Raw genomic sequence first — 18,115 nt, 5'->3', positions numbered from 1 at the left:
AATACAAATTTTATGACAAATTATTAAAATTTGATAATTTGATATTTTTTTAATTTTTGATATATAACAGTCCTCGAAATAAATTTTATAAATCTAATGATATATTCTTACAGTGTATGTAGCTGGGAGGAAAAGCCGACGATCAATTGAAAATTTTGACCTTTTATATTGAAGATATGGATTTTTTCCCAAAAAGACCTTTTTTTTGGTGTTTTGGAAAAAAAATCCATATCTTCAATACGAAAGGTCAAAATTTTCAATTGATCGTCGGCTTTTCATCCCACCTACATACACTTTAAGTATAAATCATCAGATTTATAAAGTTTACTTCAAGTACTGTTAAATATCAAAAATATCAATTTTAATGATTTGCCATAAAATGTGTATTACATTCCGAATTTCAAAAATCTAAATTATTTGATATCAGAAGGTCATTCTTCGTATTCAGAATGCAATTCGATATGTCTGATGTGCTCTAATGTCCCACAATAAATACTGTCCAAACGTTCATACCCCTTCCTTAATGCAGCGCGAGCGCGAATAAACCCCTTGTTTGTCGGGTTTAAAAGTTTAGATTATGTTGCATTTAGGCCTATCCCAGCAAACACAAAACATTTTCGACTTATGATCCGCAAAAGGTTAGAAAAATGGTATTTAATTAAGTGTTGGCAAACTATTTGGCAACAAATGTTTGCAAAAATATTTTATAGGCCTATAACATAACATTTTGAAAACATTTTAAAAACATTGTTGTAGGCCTATTAGTGTATCATCGGAATTTCAAACGAAACGTTTCATGACCCCTGGTCCGACATTATAATGTTATTAAAACGTTTTTATCTAAAACAAACCCAAAAAAATAACTTGTTTAAAACGTTTTGAAACGTTTATGCGTTTGCTGGGACAACATTGTAATTTTTGAGACGATGTTTTGTAGTATATTATCATCTGGCACAGGTCCCTATACTCTATACCATATCATACTTGCCATACAGCTGGCGAATGGAGAAAATGGGCATTTCAAGTACCCAATTTGAAAATAAGACCAAGGGTTAAAAATGGTGACTGTGTGCTATTTTCTAAATTGCATCAGGCATGGTTAAAACATAGGAGACTGATTTTTGTTTTTATATTCGCGACATAATACAAATTTTATGGCAAATTATATATTTTTTATTTTTTTTTTTTAAACTGTCCTCGAAGTAAACATTATCAATCTATCGATATAGCCTATAGGCCTGTGTACTTAAAGTGTATGTAGCTGGGAGGAAAAGTTCCATTTCACGCCATATTTTAGCTTCGAATTGGTAATCATGGTAATAAGTAGGCCTATGTGCGCCTTTGTTTGTAAAAAGTTAGGCTATGAGCGAAAACACTGTAAAGGATCAAATCGAGGGCTTAGAGCAAGAACTAGCTATGTCCATAATTACATGTTACTCATTTCGGCAAAAATGGATGATTAATAAATGCAAGTGACTTTGGGGTATATGGATGGTCACTAAAACACTTAGCATTGTTAGTTAGACGCAAGTGACCATGTACATACCCCCAAAGTCACTTATATTATATTATAGAGGGCAGGCAGAATTAACCGTCCATTTGTTGCCGAAATGAGTAACATGTAATTGTGGACATAGCTAGTTCTTGCTCTAAGCCCTCGAAATAGCAACGTTTGCACATAATAGGCCTACTTCAATTATGAAATGTCAAGATTTTTAAAGTATTTTAAGTACATATAATTAAATTTGTTAGTTTACTTCGAGGACTGTTAAATATCAAAAATGGAAAAAATATCAATATTTATTTTTGAGACACCCTGTATGACAGTGATTATAAATAGATGTGCTTTAAGAATTAATTTACAAGGTCAAAGGTCACTTAATGGATGCATCATGTTTATTAATTCTCTATAGTATTGTGTTTGTTGGGTGTTCTACGTTATGGATATGTTTATAATACCATGAATACTGTAAGCAACTTTAGACTGTGCCATAATTTTCATCTCGCGAAAAATGTTACACATTACAGGCCCAACTCAAAACGCATGGCCAAATACATAAATAAATTAATTAAATAAAGAAATAAATATATAAATAAATAAATAATAAATAACATAACATAACATAACATAACATAACATAACATAACATAACATAACAGAACATAACATAACATAACATGACATAAGAACTCGCAATTATGAATGTCACCCCGGGTTGCGAAATATTGTTATTATATTCTTTACGTTTTTCTCTTTCATGTGACACCACTCTGGGGGGGTCATACCTTCTCGACATTTGGAGCCCGGGAGCACTTCGATATGAAATGGATATAGGTGTAGGGCTGGTACTTTCGCAGTAAGGGACATTTGGTGAGAGCAAAATATAAAACTAGAGCGGTTACCGCACCATAGCTGAACCATGATGCTTCAACAGTATTGTGGAATATCACTGTAACCCGGGGGGCTCATACCTTCTTGGGAGATATGAAAAGGATAAAAGGACCCAAAATAGGAATATCGACCCAGGTCTAATGAGGAGTGTGACCCCCTAGTGGGGAAATAATTTTAATGCATTCTATACTTCTTTATCTTTCATTTGACACCACTCGGGCCATACCTTCTTGGCATTTCGAGATATGAAAAGGACCCAAAATAAGTGGGGAAATAATTTTAATGCCTTCTATAATTCTTTCTCTTTCATTTGACACCACCCAGGGGGTCATACCTTCTTGGCATTTCGAGATATGAAAAGGACCCAAAATATGTATAATTATTGACTCATGAAACTATTTTCATATTCGTTATTTTGTTTTCTTTCATTTGACACCACTCGGGGTATAGTACCTTCTTGGCATTTTGAGATATGAAAAGGACCCATATAAATATTGAGCCAGGGCTTATTATGAGTGCCACCCGGGTGGAAAAATATTTTTATTATATTCTTTACTTCTTCCTCTTTCATTTGACACCACTTCGGGGTACATACCATCGTGGCATATGAAGATATGTCCATTTCAGACCAAAAGGTTGGTAATTAAGTAAGTATTATAAGTAAGCAAGTAAGTAATAAGTAACGTACACTAATGTAGGCTGATACCATTTCATGGTTCAGCAAAATATGGGGTCATTGCGTAAGAGCATGTGTTTTGGCATTCAGGTGCATATCAATTTGTAAGCGCTCTTTTATCACAGTTCATTGAATTTATAACCGCATGACAAAACAGGCGAAAATAGTAACTTTTTGCACAAGATTTGCAATTTAAAGAGAATTGGGCATTGCTTATTCTAGTGACGCTAGTGTATGGACAATATAAGTGTGCTTTTTTATTTAATGACATAAAATTTGACAAATATTTTAAGGAACACTTGAGGCTTTGGTCAAAAAATGTGCTTGGACAGGTAGTTTTCAACAGATTTACCGCATTCGTCTTGCTATAACATTGAATTGCGTTATCTGTTGACCTAGTGACGAAACGTGTTTTTTAGGGGGAAGTGTTAGCTTTCGTTTGATATAAAAAAATTCTGATTGGATGAAGGGAACACTTGAGGTTTCGACAAAAACCAATCAAAGAGGCCCATTTTTCAGCTAGAAGCTCCACAGCTCTCACATTGCTATGCACTCAACCGCGTAGTGTAATCAAAGACTGGTGGAGATATTCACCCTGGAAGCTCTTGGACGAAAATGTGTGCTCAGGTGTATCGAGGTGGAAACTGAACGCATGATAGTTTATAAGAGAAACATTTTTGCATAGGAACCTTTCCATATGAGAGCAAAATGTACAAACTATGGGGTCATTGGGTGAGAGACGAACCGTTTGGATCTAAATTAGGGGGCATTTGGTGAGAATAGGACCTTTTTTAAAATGGGGTCTGGGTGAGAGCAAAAAAAAAAAAGCCTCGAAAATTGAATTTAGATGACTCGTTGGTGTTCATGTGTAAGTATTTAGGGTCTTTGGGTGACAAATCGAAAGGAAAAATATGGGGTCTTTGGGTGACAGAGCATATGCACATCAAAAAATATGGTTTCTTTCCGGGGTTTCTTTGGGTGACAGCGGTGCTGAAAAAGGGCTCTTAACAGGCCTACATACGCGTCACCTCCAAAGTGGGAGTGCCCCCGGATTTGGAGATATGTCCATTTCAGACCGTTGTTGACTACGTCAGTAAGGAAGAAAGTAAATTAGAATAATAGGCTGAGACCATTTCATGGTTCAGGAAAAATACATGTACGTGCTTGACTCCACGGTTAGCTCTGCCACAAAAACCATTGGGGGGGTGAATCCAAAACACATTCGAAATGTCCCCTTCCCCCATCTGAAAAATTCCTGGCTTCGCTGCAGCTTGGTGGCAAAGCCCATGATTGAGGGAAATGCTCACTCCTTCGTAGCCGTCTAGCGTCTCTGGATCATTGTGTCCATTCCTCCTGACACCTTGATTTTATTGGACCAATCATTTTCGAATTTGGATATTTTTCCTAAAAACTTGCCACCCCGGGCCCCCAACCCCCATCAGAACAAACCTTCACTGAAAACTACACAATTTCGGGCAAAAAAAAATTGCCGAATTTTACACCCATGCCTCCACAGAAAAAGATCCTTCTATCAATTTTAAATTTGCGTTTTCTTTCATGTTCGATCACACCTTTCCATGAAAAAAAAAAGCTCACCCATAAAATTGTCTAATAATTGATCAGTCCTTTACTGTAGGCCGTATGCAGACTTTTTACTAGACGTATAATATTTGATGTAACATATATCTCTACGTTATTTAATCTATTGGCATTCTATTTCCAGTAATGTTTAACAAATGTTTGATGACGTAAAAGCGATATATTTCTACCAGATATTATACGTAACATATTATCGATTTTACGTCATCAAACATTCGTTAGAACTTAAACATTACTGGAAATAGAATGGGACTAGATTAAATAACGTAGATACATCAAATATTATACGTCTAATACTCAGAGTCTGCATACTGCCTAAACACCAGTCACCATGAAAACAAACTCATAGATACATGCTCTTTTGTATTCTTATTCAATGTCATTTTATTTTTCTAAAAAAAAAAACACACACAAAAGTAACTACTCCAAAATTGTAGTCAGTGTATAATTCAGACACAAAATACACAAGTTTGCCAAACTTAAAACAAGTGATACATTTTTATATTAAAAATGTTATTTTTAAAATCAGGGTCAATAGGAAACTAGAAAATATGCACTTTCCGCTGATACAAAGATCTCCATTTTGATGAGGAGAAGTGGAGATGCCGTTGATTATACCATCCTTTTTTAATTCACAGGACTAGAGGAACATTTTTGACCACTATACGCTGGCAAAGTTACGTAATTAATCGAATTAATTACCATAGCAATAGGTGAAAACAATTTTGAACATATCGCGCTGCACTACAAGCAGGTTACACTCATCACTGAATACAATACTGGTCTTTTTAAGGGGGTACTACACCCATTGATTTTTTTTGCATTTTTTTTCTTTTTGTTAAGAAATTACCAAAAAAAATTGGACAAAGTGGTATGCAAAATGAAGGGGCAAATCTTCTCGTTTTATTGGTGGCATCGGTATCAACGTAGCTTACATGCTTTTAAAAGTAGAAGCCAAAAGGTGGTACATCACTGATGATTTAAATTCACTTCATTTTGGAAAGCTTAATATCAACGGATTTCGTTAAAATTTTGGATATGTGTTGCTAACACGTTAGGGAAATAAAGTTGATATGTAAAATGGGAATAAGTGGTTCCTGATTTCTTTTATGACTTCATGAACTTGGTGCTCCACAACTATCAAAAAAGGAACTGGTTAAAATGCTTCTATTTTCAATGTTGAGCTATATTTTGTATTTTTAACTTGCAACATTATTTCACTGAAACTTAATTAAGCCATAGGTAACAGGTTACCACAACCATACTACAGCAATGTTGAAAAAATTGTATTTCTTGTCACCTATACCACCATATTGGGTAGTTTTCCGTAAGCTTAGCTTTTGTGATTTTGGTAACTATTTTATATTTATTTGTGAAATCCATCTCAACTAGGCATTCTAAATTGTACTCACCATTTACATCCCAAGGTATATTAGTATATCCACCTTGCACTTCTCGATATATATCCAGTTAAAGACAGAATATCAAAATTATTCCTCATTATGATACATTTTGTATCACAGACTCTCACATGTGTATTCAAAATTGATGCTTAAATTTGACCTGAACCAATTGACCTATAACCTGACATACGGTGACCTAATAGCCTTTTCTTCTCCTAACAACACATCAATAACAACATCAATATCAAATTGACTAATGACTATGCATCTATTGTGTAAGTGTTTATTTAATTTATTCAGTGTTATATATTTTGCAAGCACCACTAGAATTTCTATAGAGAGTATAACAAAGGATTTAATGTATTCTATTCATGTACCCTACTTGAACATGTTGAAAAGAATAAATTATGGTTTGTTATGAAACACGCATCTGAGTTACCAGGATACGGTAAACAAAAAATATATAGGGCTAAAATGACTTACTATACAATGGTTTAAAAACACCTTTTTTATTTATTTTTTTAAATTTTTTTTATTTCACATGATCCGTGCATATATCGCCTCGCTATAAATGAAAAAATATTTTTTTAGACCAATCAAACCAATATATGGGTGTAGTACGCCCTTAAAGGATACTAATCTTACAGGTGCAAGTGATCAGCATGATGTGGTTCAATGTAGAGGTACCGTGTGAACGTATCAGTGCAGCGCGGTAATCCGATTATTACGTAACTTCACCAGCGTATACAATTTTTTTACCCAACTTAACCCAGGGGCCTAACCAGCTTGGTTGATTGGTTTCTATCCTGAAAATATTCTTTGTGGTCTTGACTATATACTATTCTGCCAAAGTATAGATTTTTTAGCAGTGTGCACAACTGTTGCAATTTTCCTGTTTGCACTAACAGCAGACCATTTTAAAACTTCATAACTTCATGTCCAGGGTCATGAGAACACATTTAAAAACTTTCTTAGTACTAATATTGCTGGCAAAAAAAAACCCAAATAAACATTTGATTTTTGAAAACAAATTTTGAAAATAATCGGAATTATTTTTAAAACTACCAGTCAAAATCAATACATTTTGGCCAAAAAAATGCAAAAAATTAATTGAGTAACTCGGCAAGATTAAAAATAAAAATCTTTCGAAATGCAAAATCTAGGTCGGGCAACCTAAGACATGGTCACATCCGCAACTTTTGTCACATACGCAACACTAAAAAATTATGGCCAAATAGGGCTCGCCATTTTTACAAAATTTGATAGCGGGCTAAAGATGTACATTGTATTTCTTATTAAAGCTTTCGAAGATGTTAAATCTCAAAATAATAACAGAAATAGCATTTTTATTGGTTGCGGATGTGGCATACGTGGTGGGGTGGCCTCAAAATGAGCTCTTGTTTACATACATGTATGTTGTTATTGTCATGTCTGCATTATATCAAACATCAGTATATTTGTAGACTTTATAATTAATATTGTCCAGCATCCACTGTTACATACACTACAGGTACATGAATAACCTACAACACATCTATCTCTGCTAGACCTAATAAGTTCCTTGTATAGACCCTATCAAATAAACTCACCTGCAACGGTACTATAACAATTGAAATAGCAGACATGTTGGTGGACAGTTTTAAGTGACAGAGGGAAAGGTCTTCAGTTCGATTCCGCAACCATTCTTTAGAATTGCCCTATGGTACCTTATGGTTGACAGAATTTTATTTAAATGAGGACACAACGTAGTTATTTGAATTCTTCTACACGTTCCCTGTGAATTGAGCAATGCAATTGTTGCTTAAGCTCACTACCATTCGCAAGGTGCTGTGAACTGCATTTTTTTTTGCTGCTTCAACCAACAATACATCGTATACCCTTAAATGAAGCAACATAATTTGTGGAACTAATAATTAATACTAGCGAGCTGGTTCCACCAGTAACAAACTACATAATCATCTAGATTAATGTCATATAATCCCAGATTGCACTTATATGCGTACATGTATATATTGAGATCAACATATTCTCTTCTAAAACTTAATTCTGTTAATGTTTCTTTGTACTCAGTCTTGGGTTAAAAGTTTAACAGCAGGTGACTACTACTAGCTAGTCCTCTAAGCCTAATTGATAGGTATAGGCCTACTGTACATCATACATGTTTACATGTAGGTCCTACCAGCCATTTTGTTGACAAGTTGTCTATTTCTGTCAAATTTTAATTCGCTTGAACCTAGTTGAAGTGCCAACATGCTATATGGCACAGGTGTTTGCATTTACTTTACACATCGTCATCACTCATCACTACAGTATCATCATCTGGATCCATCTCTTGCTTTAGCTTGTTGATGCAGATGATTCCTTCCAGTACAAGTTCAAATTTCATCTGTAAAGAAATAAACCAAAATATAAATTAAAAATTTAATTTTTGAAAATCAGATTGTTCAAATTTAAATCCGATTTTTTTTATTTAGATCCGATTCTTTTTTATTTATATTGATTTGTTTAATTTTTTTTATTCCGAGAACTATATACCCCATGATAGAGTCAAAAGAGACCAGTGAAAAGCTAGACATAATGTAATCCTATCAGGTATTTACAAATATTCAAACATGTTTTTACATTTTCAAAGAAAATATTTGGTAAAATCATGGGAAAAACCTGTAGCATTCTACATCTTGAAGGTGAATTTTGGCAATATATAAAAATGACATCATAGAGGTATTTTAATTGTATCCAGAAGTTGTAGAAGCATTAGGGATGAGGTAAAACCATCAATTTAAGAAAGAAATTAACTTACATTTATAATTTATCAAAATTGTTTTTGAAACAAGTCATGTGATTTAAATTGCGATTTGATTCAACATGATTTAAATCACGAAACCCGGAATGATTCCATGAAATTTGATTTGTTTTATGATTCTCAATTATCCAGTAGCTGAAATTTACATAGTAGTTGATTTACAGAGCTACAATTCAACTGTAAAGTAGGTAGCTGCAAGTGTAACTTGAAACAAGAATTGTCTTTAAAAAGGCATTAAAGACAAAGTTCACGGATCAGGTATACAGGCTGTATCAAAATGATTATGGACATGACTGGACATAACGGGATGCGTTATGTGTCATAGGTCATATAACAGGGCGCATTATGTGTCATAGGTCACATAACAGGGCACGTGATGTGTCATAGGTCATATAACAGGGCGGGTTGTGTCATGTCATAGGTCACATATGATAGGTCACATAACTGAGCGCACAGAATTAAAGACACAGAATAGGGACTTGACCACCATATTAATACAGGCATGAATGGAGCAAAAATTGGGGGTATTCGGTTTCCCTCGGAATGCACTCGAGGCATTCGTTGTCATGCGAAAAGCGACATGGATGAAGGGTGCATTTGAGAGACGCACTTGATGCGACCTGCACACGAGTACCAAGACGCTTCAGGTCAGGTGAGACGCCACATTGTTTTCGTTCGTCTCCGCGCACCGTCGACAAGGACCCGAATACCCCCAATTTTATCCCCCTAGCTGACGGAGCGATTGTATGTGGCGGTATAGGGAGTCCCGGTTCTCCTTCTCTAATTCTGTGGCCATAGGTCATATAACGGGGTGCGTTATGTGTCATAGTCATATAACGGGCACGTTATGCGTCATAGGTCACATAACGGGTACGTTATACATGTGTCATAGTTCACATAACAGGTCATGTTATGTGTCATAGGTCATATAACGGGCGCGTTATGTGTCATAGGTCATATATCGGGGTGCGTTATGTATCATAGGTCCATAACGGGCATGTTATGCATCATAGGTCACATAACTGGCGCGTTATGGTATGCATCATAGGTCACATAACGGGGCGTGTTATGTGTCATAGGTCACATAACAGGGCGTTTATGTGTCATAGGTCATATAACAGGCGGGTTCTGTGTCATAGGTCACATAACGGGGCACATTATGTGTAATAGGTCACATAACAGGGCGTGTTATGTGTCATATAGGTCACATAACGGGGCGCGTTGTGTGTCATAGGTCATATAACGTGCCACGTTATGTGTCATCATAACTGCGCGTTATGTGTCATGTCATATGACGGGATGCGTTATGTGTCATAGGTCATATAAAGGGGCGTCGTGTCATAGGTCATATAATGGGATGCTTTGTGTCACAGGTCACATAACATTAGCATTATGTGTCATAGGTCACATAGCATGGCACATTATGTGTCATAGGTCCACAGAGGAGAGAGAAAACAGAGCCCGTACCACCAGTCAAAGACTCCGCATCGATAATGAGGGCCGATTGTTCCATGAAATGCGACAGGCGAGACTGCTACGCAATTACCGCGATATTTTCATGGTCTATCGCATAATCGCGAAAGCACGCAATGCTCTATCGTGTATACACGAAGGCACACATCGCTGGCGTTATTGTTTTGACACATCACGATCGAACAATCGGCCCTCATGAATATGCGAGAACTCAGCGCATACAACACACGGGGACTTTGACTGGTGGTACGCTCTCTGTTTTCTCTCCTCTGCATAGGTCACATAACGGGGCACGTTGTGTCATAGGTCATATAACGGGGTCACATAACCGGGTGCATTATGTGTCATAGGTCACATAACAGGGCATGTTATGTGTCATAGGTCACATAACAGGGCATGTTATGTGTCATAGGGGCATGTTGTGTCATAGGTCATACATCGGGGCACGTTATGTGAAATAGGTCACATAACTGGGCGTGTTATGTGTCATAGGTCATACAATGGGGTGTGTTATGTGTCATAGGTCATATAACGGGGCACTTTATGTGTCATATGTTATATAATGGGCATGTTATGTGTCATATGTCATATAACAGGGTGCGTAATGTGTCATAGGTCATATAATGGGGCGTGTTATGTGTCATAGGTCATATAACGGGGCGCGTTTTGTGTCATTGGTCATATAACGGGGCGTGTTATGTGTCATAGGTCATATAATGGGGTGCGTTACGTGTCATATAATGGGGTGCATTGTGTCATAGGTCACATAACGGGGCACGTTATGTGTCATATGTCACATAACGGTGAGCGTTATGGGTCATAGGTCACATAACGGGTGCATTATGTGTCATAGGTCACATAAACGGGGCACGTTATGTGTCAGAGGTCATATAACAGGGCGCGTTATGTGTCATAGGTCATATAACGGAACAACTATCATACTATAGCCTAAAGCCAAGAATTTTCTGCTTTACAAATGCTAAATTCCGCCTTTCTCCGCTTTGTAATTTTAGCACATTTCTGACATAATAAAATTTCACAAGAATCTTGTGACGATCATTGCGATTTGCAAAGTTGGGATGGGTGATTGGGTATCATGGCTGCAATGGGAGGCGTTGGACGGTAAATCTATGACGGATTTTACTTTATTTTGATGAATTTTGAAGACCCATTTCATTTAGTATTTTATCTATTTCTTAATAATTGTATTTTTTCCTTTTTCTAGGTCATTTTTGCTTATTTTTTATATTTTTTTCTCAGAAATGCGTTTTCCGCTTTACCTTCTCAATTCCGCATGATTTTTATGGAATTTCCGTAACGGAAAATTCTTGGCTTTACTATAGCCTAACCTAACCAGGGGAAGATGAGAGAGTTTAATGTCCAAATTTGTCATTATATATAGTACCCCAATTATTGACAGAAAATATAAGCAAACATTATGGGTAGATATGTATCAATTTCTATGAAGCATGAAGGTTATGGTTAAATCATGTTCAAGAATATAAACTAATTTTTATTTGGCCCCACCTCACAGTGGCCCCGGCTTTTGGTAGTAAATTGGCTTAATGAAAAGTCCAGTGTATTTGTCCTATATGCCCAGCCTCATACACTGTACAGTCACATTGCTAGATTAAATGGGCTAAATTGTTCTTGACATGTGAGGCAGGATTAGAAAAGACATTCAAACGAGGGTATGAGATATTAGGAAATATTTCCTAGCCTCTTAACCACAGGGTTGGTGGGCTACAATAGCTATTCAAAGACACATGGTATATAAGGGATAAATTGTGCATAGGAGATGAGAGTGGAAGTGAAATTAGAAGTTCACTCCATGAACAAAAACAAGGTATAATTCTGGACCATTGTTTGAGGTATCAGTAATCATTCTGGACCATTTTGAGGTATACATTTATGAAGTCTATTTGCATTAGGCTGTATGACCTAATCCTTTTATCATCCAATAAAAGCAGTTACGCATTGTACATACCGGACTTTTGATGTTCAGTTGAGTTCATCACTAAAACAGTAAACATTCTGATTTGTAAGCCAGTTGCTGCATTACTAAACAGTTCACTTCAAGTTGACATCACTGATATCACCTAGTGTGGAAATTCAAGAAATAAGATTTTATAAAATGGAGCAACCTTTTACAAGAACAAGCATTTATCCTCCAGGTTTCTGAAAAAGGGCTTCTCCATGCTGCACTTGCATGTAAAAGAATCCTAGCTCCAAAGTTACATGGGAGGTGGGACTGATCAGTACCAAATTCAAAATGTATTTAAAGGAGTCTCCGCAATCACAACATTATTCCTTATATGTTAGAAAAATAATTATCAAGCACGAATCACATGGTTTTATTTTTAAAACAAACTCATAGTAGTGATAGGCTGTACAGCCCAAAAAGAAGGGTGATGTTTCAAAAGCTTAGGGTACCAGCTGAATTGAAGCAGCTAATCCTCCTGAGCATTTTGACACCTTTAAAAAAAAATCGGTTGAAAAATGAGACAGTGCCGGCCAAAAAACGACGCATAAGGGGGATTTCTTGGGGACCCCCCCTATTTTTCACTATTTTGACAATTATGGGCATTTTCTTTGCTGTTTGTTGGATTCTAATGATTATTTACATGATTTTGGGTCCCCTGGATATATTTATGCAATTTTTACCCAAATCGTATGTTTCGATGCAAGTTCAAGAGCTAATTTAGGATGTGAGGGCGCTATTCAGCCTAATAGCTGTTACGTATCCCCCTCATTTATCATTTCTTATTATCAAATCAAAGTTACTGATAAATAACATCTTCTATCCAAATTTGAACTCTCAACTTAATATTTCACTTGTGCGTAGTACCCATTTGAAAATGTGTAGAGACGCTCCCATTGACTTATAAGTGACAAATCTGCCCCCCCCCTTGTGTGTCGTTATTTGGCCGGCACTGTCTCATTTTTGGCCGATTTCAATGAAATTGGTGTCAAATTACTCAGAACACCAAGCTGCATCAAATAAGCTGGTACCCCGGTTTGCAACTACACCCTTATACAGCCTATCACTACTCATAGTGACTATAAAAAGGAATAAAAACATCCGTTTCCCAACACGCGATATTCAAAATTCCCAGGCGCCGAGTGCAATGATGTCCCAGTAATACAATGAAGGCTGACGACAATTGAACACAAATAACCATTACATCATTGCACTTAGACAATTTCGGCGCGGGAATTTTGAATATCGCGTGTTGAGAGCCGACTGTTTTTATTCGTGTTTATGGTCAATATGAGTTTGGTTTAAATAAAACAATGTGATTTGTGCTTGATAATTATTTTTCTAACATATGAGGCACAATGTTATGATTGCCGGAGTCTCCCTTTAATAGAGGTTATCTGTGTTCTATAAGCTGCATATCCTACATTGACTCCTATACCTTGTTTAGGACTTTCAAAAGAAGTACCTGCATGTGCAACCGTGACTATTTCAAAATAGCCCGCCAAAGTCATGCAGGTAACTCCGAGGTTGTGCATTGAATTAGTTTGAATGAGGAATACTAAGGGAACCAATGCCTTTTGTTAGAAGTCACGAAAGTGGATAACTTCTATTATCTGGCTATTTATTTGCACGCTTAAAGTAAACTGCGCAGTGAGCACCCTTTGGATAAGTGCTGCAAATTTCTTCATGCACACATTGTGTACATCCCAGCTGCGCAATGCTTGGTGCAATAATAGATCAATGTAATACGAACAGCAAGCTAAATACACACATTGTAAGCGCTGGAGTGAAATCACAATTTTCTTCATATTACCTCATTTGTTTAGCTCAAAATTAAAAGGGGGCAATGTGATTATTGTGATAAGTGAAAACTAACATTTAGGAATCTATTTTATAAAAATCACACATTATGGCTTTAGTCCAGTGCTAGCACTCACTTTATCTGACCCATATAATGTTTCGTCCGACTCCAGTGCTGGTCGAGATTTGCTGTGAACATACCAGGTTGGATGATTTGTGTCGGTAAAAGAGAATCATTGAAGCACTTTTTCACCAGTTATCAAGAGCTGTGTAGCCTAGCTGTGTTGTGCCATGCAAAACCAGACCGAATTGAGAAACAAATCCCTGAGAAAAAAAACCAAATTGCATATGTATAACAGAATAATCATTTTATAAGAGTTGGAAAGAATAACTTTTTCATACTAAGTAAATCCCTATAATCTAAGTATTCTTCTTCCTGGTCCTGGTAAATGTGTGTACGTGTGGTAGAGTTTGAAAAACACTGAGGGTGTCCCTATGAACTATGTTACAATATTGCTTTACCTTTTATATTGACAAATCTCAATAAGCGCCAAATCAAAACGGGCCAACATTTTAGGTGTTATGATAAAAAGCATATATGTGAGAACCAATCAGAGCAAGCATTAGTAAATTACTAGCTGTGCATAAATATGGTATAATGCACTGGCGCGCAGTGTTTTCGGACGCGTTTATTTTCTTTCGGGTGGATGCATTTATATTTGTTTGCATTTTCCAACATTTTTACTGACAATTTTGTTATAAGAATTGCAAAAATCACAGGTTTTTTTAAGCCGTGTATGAAATAGGTTAATAAATACTTATCACATGTTACTCGAGAAATTGTAAAAAATAATGCACTTGTACTGAGATGTTGATGCGTCTAATGCACTCCCCCTTTGGGGCTCGTGCATTAGACGCATCAACATCTCAGAACGAATACAATATTTTGTACAATTTCACTCCCAACAAGTGATAGTCCCTGGGATTAAGTCCCACTTTTGACACTGATCTACATACTATATATAGATAATGGGGTTCAGAGCTGTTCAGACATCTATTTTAAGAGTTACAAGTATATATACAATCACGGTACATCATTTTGTCTCCTACAGTTTGTCCACTCTGAAGTATTAGTGCCAACGCACGCAGTATGCCGTGCGTTAACAGTGCGATATATAGTGCTGCGTCTCTGCTGCAGGTATGCGTGCCTTCAAAGTCGGCAAAATGTGTGCGCCCGCGTCGGTATACTTTGTACTTCAGAGTAGACTGACTATAAAAGGTGAAGTGTTTGATATTCACATAGAAGTAGTGATGTTACACATTACGTTTTGTAACCTGGAGAGATTTGATAATGTCCAACCTCCTTTTCAACCAAATCGATGGTAACACTTGTAGTGAGGGATCAACATTTAATCATAAATTGCCTCAGGCAAAACTCACATCCTGGGAACTAAATACCACACAAGGTCATTTTTGTGTAATATTGACCCATGTGTGCCATACTGCCTTTAGCTATAATGACAGCCATGGTGATGTGGTCAACTCATTGACAGATACCAACCTCAGGAGGGAATTCATTTTTTGATCAATTCTCTTTGTGATACTTGCCATCTTGTCATCCGTGCCCTCATCTTGTCTAAAATCGACTATGGCAATGGACTAGCTCCTATAGGGTCAAACAAAACTGACATTCAGTGTATTCAACGCATCCAGAACTGGGCTGCGAAGATGATATGTCAAGTCCGTAAACATGCAAGATCATGCCCGGGATCATGCCGGGGGATCATGCCACTCCATATTAAGGTTGCCTGTGGAAAAAAGAATTTGTACAAATTCTTTTTTCCACAGGCAACTTTAAGACACATTTGTATAATTCTTTCTAATTGCTCTGTTGCTCTATATATATTTTGCTTGTGTATTTTGGCCTTTTGCCACCAGGTTTTGCCACCTTTAATATTGTGTGCACTGTGCAGCGCTACGCTCTTAATGTAGCAGCTAAATATGTATGTATGTATGTAGGTAGGTAGTGAAACATAATGAGGATTAATTACCATAGCAAAGTTACACTATTTTTGAATGTAGCAATAGGTGCACAATTTTTTTAATATATCGCGCTGCACTAGTGCGCTGATGCGGTACGTACCACTGCAACTGCATTGAACCACATATGTCAAAGAGAACATAAATCATATGCTTTGGAACGGGGGGGGGCCTCAGCCCCTGAATATTAATTTTGGTGTGGGAGCCTGAATACCTTTCAGCCCCCAATAAACCTAGGTGGAGTTAACAAATTGTGATAAAATAGAGGGAAGAGTGTTTGTGACCTATATTTTGCAAAATTTTCTGACTCGGGTGGAAAACCCCGTCTGCCACCGCAGAGAGGGTGGCCCACTAAAAAGTTTTAAATTTTCAGCTCCCCAAATGTAAAAAATCTTTCTAAGCCAATGCAAATGTTGATTTACCTTGTTTTGCAGATGCAATCAAAATTCAGTACCTCTTGTCGCTGTCATAATTCCCATTCAAAAAATTGGTGGACCAGTACAATGGATTTCTCAGCCATTCTAAGTGTAAAGCAAACATAATGTAAAACATACAAAATAAATAAAAGCATATTACTATTGTATCATGGGCTGGACAATGGTCTATCTTTAGAACTCAGCAAGAAAAGTAGTGCTATTTTTATTAATTCAAATTAATCAATTAATTGAGTTCCCATGGTGGATGCCATTCCTGCTAGACAGGAGTGGGGAAGATATTTGGAGAGTTTTAATATGTTAAGATGTTACATTAGGAGTTACAGAAAGTTACAGTTTTTTTATTTTTTTTAATTTTGACCAATTTCACCAAAAATATTTGAAATTTGGGCCAAAATCTGGCTTTTTAATGATTTTTTGAAAAATCAGCATTTGTTGACCATTTTGGTGCAAATTTCTCAAAGTTGGTCGAAATTCAAAAAATGAAAAACCGGTCCTAGATATTTTGATCTAGTTTTTAAAAATTAATAATAAAAAATTTTGGCCCAAGAATTTTTTTTTTACGGTGCACTAAAAAGAAGTGGGCCAAAAACCTTTATTTTTGGGATTTTGGACCAAAATGGGATTTTGACCAAAATTTGACCTCACAGATGAACTTATCAAGTCTTTGCCATTCTAAATATGTATACTTTTATATACTTTAGACCAACAATTTAGAAGTTATGAGGCCCGAAAGTTTCCATAATTCCAGGGTTCAGACCAACCTTAACTTGAAAGTTACGTGTGGTGAGTTGTCAGCAGCAGACTCAGAGTACTGAGTAGGGAGGCCCCAGGTCACATGGGGGAAAATGGTAAATCACACATATTTAGCAGCATTTCTCCTCATTTTTCACAATTTTGCAGAATCCAGCAGCCTGTTTTAACAGATTTTGTCATTATTTGAGAAAATCTGGCTGTTTTTGTGTGATCTCCCATTTTCCCCCATGCGACATGGGGCCTCGTTTCAGATCATGATTTTACATTTGAAATCACTCACCTTAAAAAAAATAAAAAATCCGTAGGGGGGGGGGGTATGTGGTTGGGTGGGGTGGGGTGGGTGGGGGTGGGTGAAATTTCGCAACGTTTGAAATCGCTCATATTTTCAACCGCTGGAATCTCAGGGCAGTAAATGTGTTGGATATAGCTCAATTTTGGCTCCAACTTGATTATTTTGCATTGGGTTCAATGTAAAATTTTCACATGCATTTTTCTGGAATTCCAAGTGCTTTTTTCCTCTGTCGTTCCACAGCTGTGTGCTGCTGTACATACTCAATGTGTAATTTGACTGCCACACTCTTGCAGTTAATGGGCTATTCCATTTGACATGCATACACCCCTAGATGGAGGTCATGACTCAATCGCGCACACAGGGGTGTAGATATCAAGTGGGATCGCCTATTCAGGTAACTGCCTTTGTTATTCACACTCCCTGTGTGGAAGAGTAAGGGCATGTCTTCCATAGGGGTGTATGGATT

The 18,115-nt window shown here is 36.8% G+C and overlaps 1 long non-coding RNA gene across 1 annotated transcript; it reads right to left on the bottom strand.

Moving 5' to 3' along the window:
* Nucleotides 1–8,374: 8,374 nt before the first annotated feature.
* LOC140144389 (uncharacterized) lies at nt 8,375–16,684 on the bottom strand. Its single transcript, XR_011857878.1, has 4 exons — nt 16,590–16,684; nt 14,265–14,451; nt 12,334–12,445; nt 8,375–8,456 (listed from the first exon to the last, which is right to left on the bottom strand). It is a non-coding gene; the product is annotated as an uncharacterized lncRNA (long non-coding RNA).
* Between the last annotated feature and the right edge of the window lie 1,431 nt (nt 16,685–18,115).

This window comes from Amphiura filiformis, unplaced genomic scaffold, assembly GCF_039555335.1.
Source record: "Amphiura filiformis unplaced genomic scaffold, Afil_fr2py scaffold_52, whole genome shotgun sequence".
NCBI classification, from domain to species: domain Eukaryota; kingdom Metazoa; phylum Echinodermata; class Ophiuroidea; order Amphilepidida; family Amphiuridae; genus Amphiura; species Amphiura filiformis.
Note: the sequence above shows the minus strand (reverse complement) of the source record. Positions and strands in the feature narration are given on the sequence as shown.